This window comes from Lissotriton vulgaris, chromosome 7 (assembly GCF_964263255.1).
Source record: "Lissotriton vulgaris chromosome 7, aLisVul1.2, whole genome shotgun sequence".
In the NCBI taxonomy this organism is placed as follows: domain Eukaryota; kingdom Metazoa; phylum Chordata; class Amphibia; order Caudata; family Salamandridae; genus Lissotriton; species Lissotriton vulgaris.
This window is the reverse complement of record NC_141695.1, coordinates 1,378,804,633-1,378,816,702: the sequence shown is the minus strand read 5'-3', so window position 1 is coordinate 1,378,816,702 and position 12,070 is coordinate 1,378,804,633. Positions and strand designations below refer to the sequence as shown.

Below are 12,070 nucleotides of genomic sequence, written 5' to 3'. Positions count from 1 at the left end.
CCATTTCTCTCTCCCAGGACTCCTTACTCAAATCAAATTTCTCCCCATACACCAACATAATGTCTTGGGAAGTGAAAGCTACTTCACACTCATCATCATCACAAGGGGCATCACAGGAAGTGTGCAATCTGGACATGCAATCAGCATGAATGTTAGTTTTCCCTTTTACATACACCATCTCAAAGTGGAATGATTGTAGTCTAGAAGCCAATCTGGCAAGACGAGCTGATAAGGTTCGACCTCCACCCGGTGCCATCATGTAAATAAGGGGCTTATGGTCAGTCTTAATAGTGAATTTTGTTCCCCATAGAAAAGTTTTAAAATGTTCAGCTGCCCAAACTGACGCTAATAACTCTCTTTCAATAACTGAATAATGTTTTTCAGCATCCCTCAAAGCCCTTGAAGCATAGGCAATTATCCACTCTTTTCCGCAGTCATTTTGCATGAGCACAGCACCTAACCCCGTGCTACTTGCGTCAACCATGATGGTACACTTTTTCCCCACAACAAAAGGTCTCAAACAAGGTGCATTCACAACGAAAGCTTTCAGATTTTGAAATGCTTCTGTCATTACATCAGACCATAAGAACCTTGCATTTTTCTTTAAAAGTGGTCTAAAGGAATCAACTTTAGAAGAGAAATTTGGAATAAATTTGGCATAAAATTCCATTAGTCCTAAAAAGGCTACCAATTGTTCTTTTGAAACAGGTACTGGGGCTTTCATAATGCTTTCAATGTGTTTTTGCTTAGGTCTAATCCCAGCACCACTTGTGGAGTGTCCCAGGTATTCCACTTCTTTTTCTCTAATCTTACATTTGTCAAGGCGAAGGGTAAGACCCTTAGAGGACAATGCAGATATAACTTTTCTTAGATTATCATCATGCTCCTCCACATTTTTTCCAAATACAAGAATATCATCTTGAAAGGCGATTGCCCCTGTCAACCCTTCAAGTGTCTCTTTCATTAGCCTTTGAAAAACGGAAGCAGCACTAGCCAATCCAAAAGGCATACGTTTATATCTGAAAAGACCTTCTGGCGTAATAAAAGCTGTCCGATTTTTGGAATCATCATCCAGGACAACCTGATGATAAGCGCTTGCCAAATCTATGCACAAGAAAATCTCAGCACCTCCTAATGTCGAGACCATCTCATGAAGGTTCGGCAAGGGATGAGCATCCACCCAGATTGAATTATTTAAGCTGCGAAGATCTACACAGAGCCTCAATTCGCCGTTGGATTTAACCGAAATCACAATCGGGGAAACCCACGGCGAGGACTCAATGGGCTCAATAATATCTTTGTCACACAAATCCTTGAGTAAAACTTTAAGTTTATCTCTATATGTAAGAGGGACGTTCCTGACTCTGTGCCGAACAGGAACAACACCATCATTGAGTTTAATAGTATGTTTAAAACCTAAATACTGACCAAGTTTCCCACTAAAAACATTTGAAAATTCAGATTTCAATTTATCAAGCATGAGATCTCAATCAGAATCGTTGGTGTTTGCAACGGAGTAAACTGGAGGGTTGGCTCTTGGATCTATCTTAATGCCCAATTGATCCTGGTGTGGCCATCCTAACAATGGCTGCCCAGACTTTGCGACATAGATCTTACCATATGTGGATTCACTGGCAAATGTGATTTTCCCCCAAAAATACCCTACTAATTCAATTTTATGTCCAGTATAGCCCCCTGGGGAAATGTCGGATTCAAGTAAAATTTTGTTTGGCCAATTCTTTTTTACGACATCTAAACCCAATAACGTATACCATGCACAAGTGTCAACAAAGATATTAATTGTCTTTCCATCTATAATCACGTCACAAGATGGAAATTTACTTACACCTTCACTACCACAAATATTGATAACAGTATTGATGTCATTTTCATTTGAATCATAGTCATCAACATCTTGGACAATATTCACTTTCCTGGTAGTGGATTTGCAAAACTTTGTTAGATGCCCTTTCTTATTGCATTTTAAACACATTTTATCAAGGGCAGGACACATTTTAGAGTTTGCTAAGTGATTTGAACTTCCGCATCTGAAGCAAATACATTGAGTATTGCTCTTCTTATCACTTTTAGTGTACTTAAGTTTTGAGTCACTCTTATTGTTAGCAAATTCATTTTTTAAAATAAAGGGTTTCTTAAATTTCTCTCCTTCTTTGGAAACACTAAAAACATCTCCTTTTTCACTTCCTCTTATTTCCTTCACAAACTTCTCAGAATGTTCAATTGACCTTGCAATATCAATAGCTGCATTTAAGGACATATCCGAAGTTGTCCAAAGTCTTTCCTGGACCTTTTTGTTATTTGTTCTCATCAGTATTTGATCTCTTAGTACTTGTTCATAGGTAATGTGTTCAAAATCACAAGTCACAGCAAGTGATCTGAGAGAAGATACAAAATCATCAATTGGTTTGTCTGTAGATTGTTTACGGGAATAGAAAATAAATCTCTCCATGACAATGTTCTTTTTTTTCCCGAATCTAATTTTTAATTGTTCTGCTGCACACTCATACACATCCTTCTCACCAGGATTGGTTAAAGCTAGAAGAGTGACAAATTCTTTTAATCCAATCCCCCCAAGACAATGTTTTAAAAGTGATAATTTCCTCTCAGGTTCGCATTCAGTACCTTCCATGACCTCAACATAAGCCAAGAAAACAGGTTCCCATATTTCCCATTCCATGGGAGGATCACCTTTATTTGCCAACAACGAAGGAGGAGGAACAATTCCACTCATGTTAAAATATTATAAGTTAATTAGATGACTTGTATGAAATAATAAGTTAAAGAAAATATCCAAAATAATACCTTTAGATAAAGTCGAGTTGAAGAACAACCGTGTAGAATTGATTCCAGGAACACGAACTTCAAAGAAAAAACACGATGAAAAATGATAAACAAACGAAATTCACCAATTTAAGATGGCCGCCGTGGAAATCGCTTTCTTTCTAAAGGCAGTGGCCTTGTTTTGAAAGCGTATGACGTAGATTGAGGCTGAGGAAATCTCGCGTTGCATTCAGGTTCACGCTGGAGCTCGCGCGCGCGCGCGCACTGTTGAAGACTCGTGCTGGCTGGAGCTCGGACTGAAAGAGACTCGCGCTGAGGACAACTCGCGCTAAAGAAATCTTCGAGGTAAAGAATAATTGATATAAATACCTCAGAAGATGAAAGCGAGTGTTTGCTAAAGTCGAATCTGTGGGAGTCCGTAGGTTCCAGTAGCTCCGCAAGTTAAAAGTTGCTTGAAGTCGGGATTTCCTTTTTTTTTTAAAACCGTAGATGAAATCTTCTTCATAATCAAATAAAATTAGGAAATATAATGTCCTTTTCCCTCGTCGCCAGTGTAGGAAAGACTAAGGGTCTCAGGAAGCTTGTTAAAGAAGGAGTTTAATGAAGCACGTCTGGAGCAAGTCCAGTCAAAACAGTTAATGCCTACATCATTCCAAGCAACGCATAACTTACATATTTGAAAGATGCAGTGGCATGTGCACAAAACAGAAAGCGACTGACACGAGATAACACGAGTCAAACCACGTGCCATCTCGTGTCAGAGACAGTATACAACAGATACTATACTTAATATATTATAAAAGGCAGACCTTTTTCAAAAACATCGGTAATGTTGGTTCACAGAAAACGGCATAGTGCGTCCACATCAACAAAAGTTAACAAGGTGTGGTTTGAATGTGCTACATATGCAAAAACATGCATGCACAAGAGTGTATTTATGCATATGATAGCAACCAGGAGCTGATAGAGAGAAGCAGGGAGATGTAAAATTATCCTTAATGCATTACAATAAAAGTACTCTACTGGAGGCCGAAGGATACACCGAAACAACCAATAGCATTGGCAAACAGAGAGGCAAACAAAAAAAGAATCCCCTGACAACAGACAAGGTCTGAATTCAGTGGCTGAAAGGGGCAGACCCAAAAGCCTTCTGTATGTTTTTTGGGAAACAAGATGTTTATACAACTGTGCTGTCAAACTCAGAACTATGCACCAATGCCGCTTTCAATTCTCTCCTGCCCCAGTTCACCCAGGTCAACCATAACAGTGCTCTTTTCCAAACCCATGGAAAGAAGGCCGTCCTGCAATCTATGGACATGTTGTTCTATTTCTGGGTGAACAATCAAAGAACCAAGTGTCATTTTCTGATGGCATTACCATAGGACGGGATTTAGATAGGTTATTTTGTCGGAAGGCATAAAGGATTGCATATTTCCAAAAAAGCCAGAGAGAGGCCATCTCGGGAGACCCATGACACTGGTGGAGGTTCTCGGAGGAGAAGCTGTGCTCCCACAGCACTAATTGTAATTCCACTGAAATCCGCAGAAAGCAAAGCACTGGCGACCTATTTCTTAGCACGATTTCGCAGACATTATTTCAAAACTTATAAATAGGAAGTAAAATAAATGTATACGTTAAAAAAAATATTTTCTATGCAGGGGGTCGAACGAAGAAAATGGGAAATGCATTTTTTTCCATCATTATAAAGATTTCCGTCTGTAGATTTTAGCAATGGAAACTTCCTAAACACGCTTCAAAGCACAAATAGTGACAGAATGATCAAATGTTTTACAGGATAACCACATACTGACGAGATACATAAAATAATCAGCCAAAATGAAAAACAAAACGAACACCAATATTTGTCATGAACTGATTCCGCTCATTAAAGCCCAACATATTGCTACAGGTGTCCTTTAAAAATTGCAGTATCAAACTAGGCCGGACCTTGAGTAGCATTCCAGTCTAAAGAAAAGACAAGCATTTACAATGCAATGGTTTTGCCTTTGTTAAAGTTAGAGCTATTGGCATTGCTCTTGACATTATTTTTATTTATGTTTTTTTTAACATAAATAAATAGCATTGTCATTTACAATGCCACTAGCTTTATCTCTCGCAAATGACACACACAAACACACACAGAGTCCCCCCACACACACACCCACACAGAGCCCCCCACACACACAGCCACACAAAGCCCCCCACACACACAGCCACACAGAGCCTTCCACAGACACCCACACAGCACAAGCAGGCAACAGGGGCACACGGAGGCACAAGCAGGCAACAGGGGCACACGGAAGCACAAGCAGGCAACAGGGGCACACGGAGGTACAAGCAGGTGACAGGGGCACACGGAGGCACAAGCAGGCGACAGGGGCACACGGAGGCACAAGCAGGCGACAGGGGCACGAAAACTGAGGCACAAGCAGGTGACAGGGGCACACGGAGGCACAAGCAGGCGACAGGGGCACACGGAGGCACAAGCAGGCAACAGGGGCACACGGAGGCACAAGCAGGCAACAGGGGCACACGGAGGCACAAGCAGGCAACAGGGGCACACGGAGGCACAAACTGGCAACAGGGGCACACGGAGGCACAAACAGGCAACAGGGGCACATGGAGGCACAAGCAGGCAACAGGGGCACACGGAGGCACAAGCAGGCAACAGGGTCATGAAAACAAGCACAAGCAGGCAAAAGGGTCACAAGCATGAATTGTAATTTAGACGGGGCTGAAGTGGAGAACGGTCAGTAGGGAAGTAGTGCGGCTGGTGCAGTGGTACCAGGCCGAAAGGTGAGAGGGGCTGTCTGCACCCCAGTTTGGACAGTTTCTACTACCTAACAGGGATTGGTGGGAGGGGGGCGTACTTCTTGCTCGTTGGTCCCGGTGATGACAGCAGGTTTCTGTACATTTGAGTGGCCATGCTAGACATATTACAAGTGTAGATGCCTGCAGCCTCGGCGTCAGTGGGGTCAATACATGTGTGAATCAGTACACAACACGCCTGACACTAAGTGTCATACACCCACCTCAGACGGGGCTCTGTCAATGCAGGAGCACACGGTGACCTGCCGGAGGAGCCACAGTGACTACAAGGGATCTCTGACACCCGCCGCCGCCGCCTGAGCTGAAGGAGCCCGGACCGTGTACACTGAACTGTCTGGCAGGGGAAATAGTGCAAAAAGCGCCCCGTATTTCTGTGGCTACATTGTAACCAGATGGTGCTATGGATAGAATAAAGTACATCTTCTCCTCAGGTCACAACACGGAGAGCGGGAGGATGGAGGTGGCTTGCAAGGAAGAAGGAACAAAATAAACAATGCAAATCACCCAGATGCTAAGGAGAGAAGCAAGGAAAAGACGGACAAGTCTCAGATGGTAGTGCATGTACAGAATCTCATGGTCGCAAGACTCAAAAACTGACAATATCCCATCACAGACCAGTGCAGTCGCAAGAGATGGACACAGTTTTAAACTTACCAGTATGGCAGAGTTCACATGGCTGTAAGAAACTGCACTGGCCAACACCAAACTGCAAAGAACAAATCGCAAATATGTTTATAAAATGTAGAAGACTGACACTCAAGTGTAAATTTGGCAGTTACTACACCAACCTTACAATTGAGAATACCATAGCCAGACTTAACAGGAGGATTAAGCCCCCGAAATTGTGGAAGCCTAGGCAAACGACAAACGCCTGACACTAAGTGTCATACACCCACCTCAGACGGGGCTCGGTCAATGCAGGAGCACACGGTGACCTGCCGGAGGAGCCACAGTGACTACAAGGGCTAGGCATCTCTGACACCCGCCGCCGCCGCCTGAGCTGGAGGAGTCCGGACCGTGTACACTGAACTGTCTGTCAGGGGAAATAGTGCAAAAAACGTCCCGTATTTCTGTGGCTACATTGTAACCAGGCGGCGCTATGGATAGAATAAAGTACATCTTCTCCTCAGGTCACAACACGGAGAGCGGGAGGATGGAGGTAGCTTGCAAGGAAGAAGGAACAAAATAAACAATGCAAATCACCCAGATACTAAGGAGAGAAGCAAGGAAAAGACGGACAAGTCTCAGATGGTAGTGCATGTACAGAATCTCAGAATGGCCCCGAGCCCTCTCAGGGCTCTAAACAATAACTGGGCGTCGGAGCCCTTCGGGGGCTCTACCACAAGAATGCTGGTAACGTTGGAGTCCTTCACGAACTCGAGAACAAGGTGGCCCCCTGAGCCTCGCAAGGCTCTCAGTACCGAACTGCCCCCAGAGCCCTCTCAGGCTCTAAACAACAATGGGTGCGAGATCGCACTACGGGGGGAGGGGCGGACACCGACAATGTGTCCCGACGCCCCTCTCCCCTTGCAGGCACTCACCGGGTCCGGCGGCTGCTGGAGGAGAGCTCCCGCTCCTCGGGACTCTCCGGGGCCGCGGAGGGACGTTCTCTTTCCCCGGGGCTCCTCCTGTGCTCGGGAGCCTCGGGACGGTCGGTGCAGGCTGCTTCCTCCTTCCGGCTCTCTCCTCCTCCTCCTGCCATGACGCGGAAGGGGGCTCGGCCGGCTGGGCCAATCCCAGCGCTGCCCGGGCTTGAAGGCGGGCGCTGCTTCCTCCTCTCACTCGGGGCCGCGGCGGTGAATACACGGAGCAATGCCGGGTGGGCACTGGCCTTAAATCTAAATATTAAGCGAGGTGGGCACTCGCTCGGGGTACCACAACAGCGGCAAGGTCCCTGGCAGGGTGGGCACCTGCCAGCGGACAAAATACTCGAAAATCAGAAAGTAAAGCGCTACTGGCCAAATAAGTAGGCAGGTGCCGGCAATGCCGGACCAGATTCAGGGGCGTTCCCGGCTTTTGGCTGACGTAGCGTTACGTAGCCAAAAGCCAAAAATTCTCGGGAACGCCCCCGAATCTGGTCCGGCATTGACGGACAGGCCCGTCTTCCAATGGCTAGCCTCCATTTATGGAGCTAGCCAATAGAAGACGGGCGGATTCCAAGCCCCATATACTATTCTCATTAGGTTTTTTCTAGCACATGCGTACTTCGTACGCATTGGCTAGTCAAAACCTAAAAAGGTAGCCTGGTGGAAACTGTTAGTTTTCTCGCCAATAAAATGCAGAATTACAAAAATACAAACTGCTCCCACTACACAGACTTCTTGGCGCAAGCACCCTACTTTCTTTTAACAACAACCTGCGGGTGCATTTCAAACAGCTTCTAATATAAGGGTAGCTTGATGAAAACTGTTACACACAATTATAACAATGTTAACTACAAAGTGAATGGTCGCTTTTTTTTTAGCAGATATTAAAAATATGAAAACATCATTACAAAAAGTATTTACCATAATTATGTGTGCAATAAAAATATAAAAATATATTCTTGTCTATTATTACTACACACCAGTGTACTATATACAACAACATTCTAGAATGACCCTGCTCTTTACTACTATTTATACACTAAACTCCACTATACGGCGAGGAATATTGGCATGACCAATGCTTGTTCTCTCTTACTGTGGACCAAAGTTTGATGATGACAAATTACAACAAGCATTTGCAATGCAATAGGTCTCGCAGTAGTTAAAAGTTTGAGCAACTGGCGTTGCAAATAATGATGCAACGCCAATAGCTCAAACTTTCAGTAATGCGAGACCTATTGCATTGCAAATGCTTGTTATTGTAGCCTTCAGTGCTTGACCATTTGTTGGCTGCAACTCGCATCTGCCTTTTCCCATGCCTGCTTTGGCATGTGTGCATGTATGGCGGAAGCGAGGGTCGAGGTGGAGTGTGCGTGTGTTTTTTCACAAAGCCAAAAGGCAGCCAATGCTTGTTTGCATTTGCAGTTTATTTTCACATGTTGCCCATATCATGGCAGGCAATGTATGTGTGCCCATATGTGACGCAGGGTGAATGCGGTTCTGTTTGGTAGTGCATTCTGCGAGGTGATATGTGTGTGTCATTCACCAGTAATCGCTGACTACAGTCCCCCTTGTCCTAGGCCTACTGGGGTATTGCGGTTCCTCATCCGATCTTCCTAACACAAGGCTTTCCTCCTCTCTGCCAATCCTCTGGTGGCTGCCAAGGGACAAATTGAGGAAAGTTTCAGGTACATGATACTCAGAAACGCACAAGTGTCAGGGACATAAAACAACAGTCACCCTGCTGCCCAAAGGCATCAGACGAGCTAGTACTGAAGGCTAAGGGGCTTCCCGGACCCGACAGCACTGAGAGGCCACACTAGTGGTAATAAAGCGCTATATTTTAATAAAAATACTTGAACTCCCAAAAAAAAATCTCTGTTAATATAACAGAAATGTACCACTGGAGGTTTCAAATCTATAATTTCCAAATGGAAAGTATGCAACCCATACTTTTCTGAAATTGATTGCAGCCTGCTCTGGAAAGTTGTAACAGTAGCTGCCAATTCGTGCAGCTCAGGGGGGTGCCTCCTAAACACATTTCTTTTCAGACATGTTTGCACCTGCCAGGCGCACCATGATCTGCCAACCTCCATCTGAGAGCATTCATGCCTTTTAATACTAATTACAAGCGCTTTCTGACAGTGAAAGGCCTGTAATCCAGTGCTAATGAAACACCTTTAGAACTTCAACTCCACGCTGGGGCTGAGGGTTTGGGGGTCAGTGCCCCCGAGGAGGGGTCTCGCGATCTTATCGCTCCCTCTGCCCCTGCAGGTGAGGTATATCTGGTGTCCAATCCCACGCGGGTGGCGCCCACCTCTCCCATGGCCTTTCCAGGTGATGGACGAGCGCCCGACACAAAGCGGGCCCATTTGTCAGAGCTAGCTTCACGGCGGAGGTGGCGGGTCATGTTTCGGACAGGGGATACCTGGCTATTGTCTCAGCTGTCTGCAGCGAGGCTGACGCCGGCGTCACCGGCCACCACCTGGGACTCAGCTGCGTCCTTTCAAAGGCTGCTCTTGCAGCGTGAATCTCACCTCCGGAGCTCCTGAGAGGAAGGAAGAGCCGGGCCCTCACTCAGCTGCACCTGCGTGCTGTGGCGTTCACTCTACCGAACTGCCCCCAGAGCCCTCTCAGGCTCTAAACAACAATGGGTGCGAGATCGCACTACGGGGGGAGGGGCGGACACCGACAATGTGTCCCGACGCCCCTCTCCCCTTGCAGGCACTCACCGGGTCCGGCGGCTGCTGGAGGAGAGCTCCTGCTCCTCGGGACTCTCCGGGGCCGCGGAGGGACGTTCTCTTTCCCCGGGGCTCCTCCTGTGCTCGGGAGCCTCGGGACGGTCGGTGCAGGCTGCTTCCTCCTTCCGGCTCTCTCCTCCTCCTGCGATGACGCGGAAGGGGGCTCGGCCGGCTGGGCCAATCCCAGCGCGGCCCGGACTTGAAGGCGGGCGCTGCTTCCTCCTCTCACTCGGGGCCGCGGCGGTGAATACACGGAGCAATGCCGGGTGGGCACCAGCCTTAAATCTAAATATTAAGCGAGGTGGGCACTCGCTCGGGGTACCACAACAGCGGCAAGGTCCCTGGCAGGGTGGGCACCTGCCAGCGGACAAAATACTCGAAAATCAGAAAGTAAAGCGCTACCGGCCAAATAAGTAGGCAGGTGCCGGCAATGCCGGACCAGATTCAGGGGCGTTCCCGGCTTTTGGCTGACGTAGCGTTACGTAGCCAAAAGCCAAAAATTCTCGGGAACGCCCCCGAATCTGGTCCGGCATTGACGGACAGGCCCGTCTTCCAATGGCTAGCCTCCATTTATGGAGCTAGCCAATAGAAGACGGGGCGGATTCCAAGCCCCATATACTATTCTCATTAGGTTTTTTCTAGCACATGCGTACTTCGTACGCATTGGCTAGTCAAAACCTAAAAATGACATGCAATATTTCAACATGAAGGTTACCAGCCACTGATGAGAAACATACAGTTGCCAGTACCGAGCTCTGCACCGTAAACTATTTATCGCCAAGAACAAGGGTTGGAGATGTTGCTTTTGTTTGATTATATCTGGTTAGATTTCTCAGATCTTCAGTGAGATTCAATAGATGGTCCCTCTCGAGCAATGAGGGGCGGCCATTCTGAGGGGGGGCGGGGGCCAGAGGGGCTGCCTGGGGTGAATGCTGGAGGGGGAGGGGGGCAGGGGGGTGGATGGCGGGGTGGACGCGACTGTTGGTTCGGGGAGGGACGGGGTTCTGGAGGGGGCGCCCAGGGGGTGGACCAGGGAGGGGAGGGGGGTTGGTAGCGGGAGACAGCTTGGGGGGTGGGGTCGCTGTTATTGATTAAGGAGTCGGATGTGGAGGTGGGCGGTCGGGGGGGAGAGCGAGTTGGATTGGGGGTTGTCGTTGGGTGGGGAGGGAGGCGTGGTGGGGCCCAGCAGACTGCCGTTACCGTGGGGGCGCGGGCAGATGGGGGTGGGGGTTGGGAAGTGGCGGAGGGGGGTGGGCGGGGTGAGGTTGGGGGAGTGCGGTGGGGACGGGTAGGAATGGGGGTGATGGGGGAAGGTTGTTGGGTGGCCAGCGAGGCGGGGGGCATTCTGCAGCATGGGGGAGGGGTGCACCGTGGGGGTTCACGGGTGGCAAGTTTTCCCCAGCATGCTGCACTTCCCCCCTTTTTTCTTGGCAGGAGCAGTTGGCTGGGTGCTCGGGAGAGCAGCATGCAGCTCTGACCCACCGAGAGGATGGGCCGGCTCACCCTTGTACGGGCGGTCGCGCTCCACCGAGGGACCCTTCACGAGAGAGAATCGGATGGCGGGGGTAGGTCCCCGGCAGCCCCACCCCGAAGGGTCGAGATGGTCGCCAGGGGCCGGGGATGGAGTGTTAATGTACCAGACCATGCAGATTTCCAGGATGAGTGAGGGCGATTTTGATGAGGACGTGTAGGGAGAAGACGGGGCTTAGCAGGATGATCACAGTGGGTGGACAGGCGAGGCAGTGGGTGGACGGATTGGAAAGTAGGGACCTGGAGTCAGAGGAGGAGGGGGAGAGGAGTAATGCTGTTGAAAGTGTCTTACAGGTACACCCCCGGCAGGCAGCGCCGAGAGTGACGGCCCCCTAGCCGAACTGGTTAGGCGGCAGGATCCTGTGCGGATGCCAGCCGAATGTTCCAAGTGCGGGAAAAGACACCCAGTGGTGCGCTGCTGGGGGGTCAGGGGAGGACCCGCACAGGGGCAGCAGCAAGCGACGTCTCCTGCAGGGTCGAGGGGGGTGGAAGAGGGGGGTCGGTAACATGAGCAAAGGCTCATACACCGGTTAGGCTAGATTGAATCGAGCCTCTGTTGACGGCCTATCCGCGGGTGGACGA

At 48.4% G+C, this 12,070-nt stretch overlaps 1 protein-coding gene and 1 non-coding gene across 3 annotated transcripts in view; both read right to left on the bottom strand.

The window, feature by feature from the left end:
• The window catches only part of DOC2A (double C2 domain alpha), a 1,262,769-nt gene that overhangs the window by 595,116 nt on the left and 655,583 nt on the right, over positions 1-12,070 (bottom strand). The window lies entirely within an intron of this gene.
• LOC147703747 (small nucleolar RNA Z195/SNORD33/SNORD32 family) lies at positions 6,171-6,249 on the bottom strand. The gene has a single exon (XR_015298764.1). It is a non-coding gene; the product is annotated as a small nucleolar RNA Z195/SNORD33/SNORD32 family (small nucleolar RNA).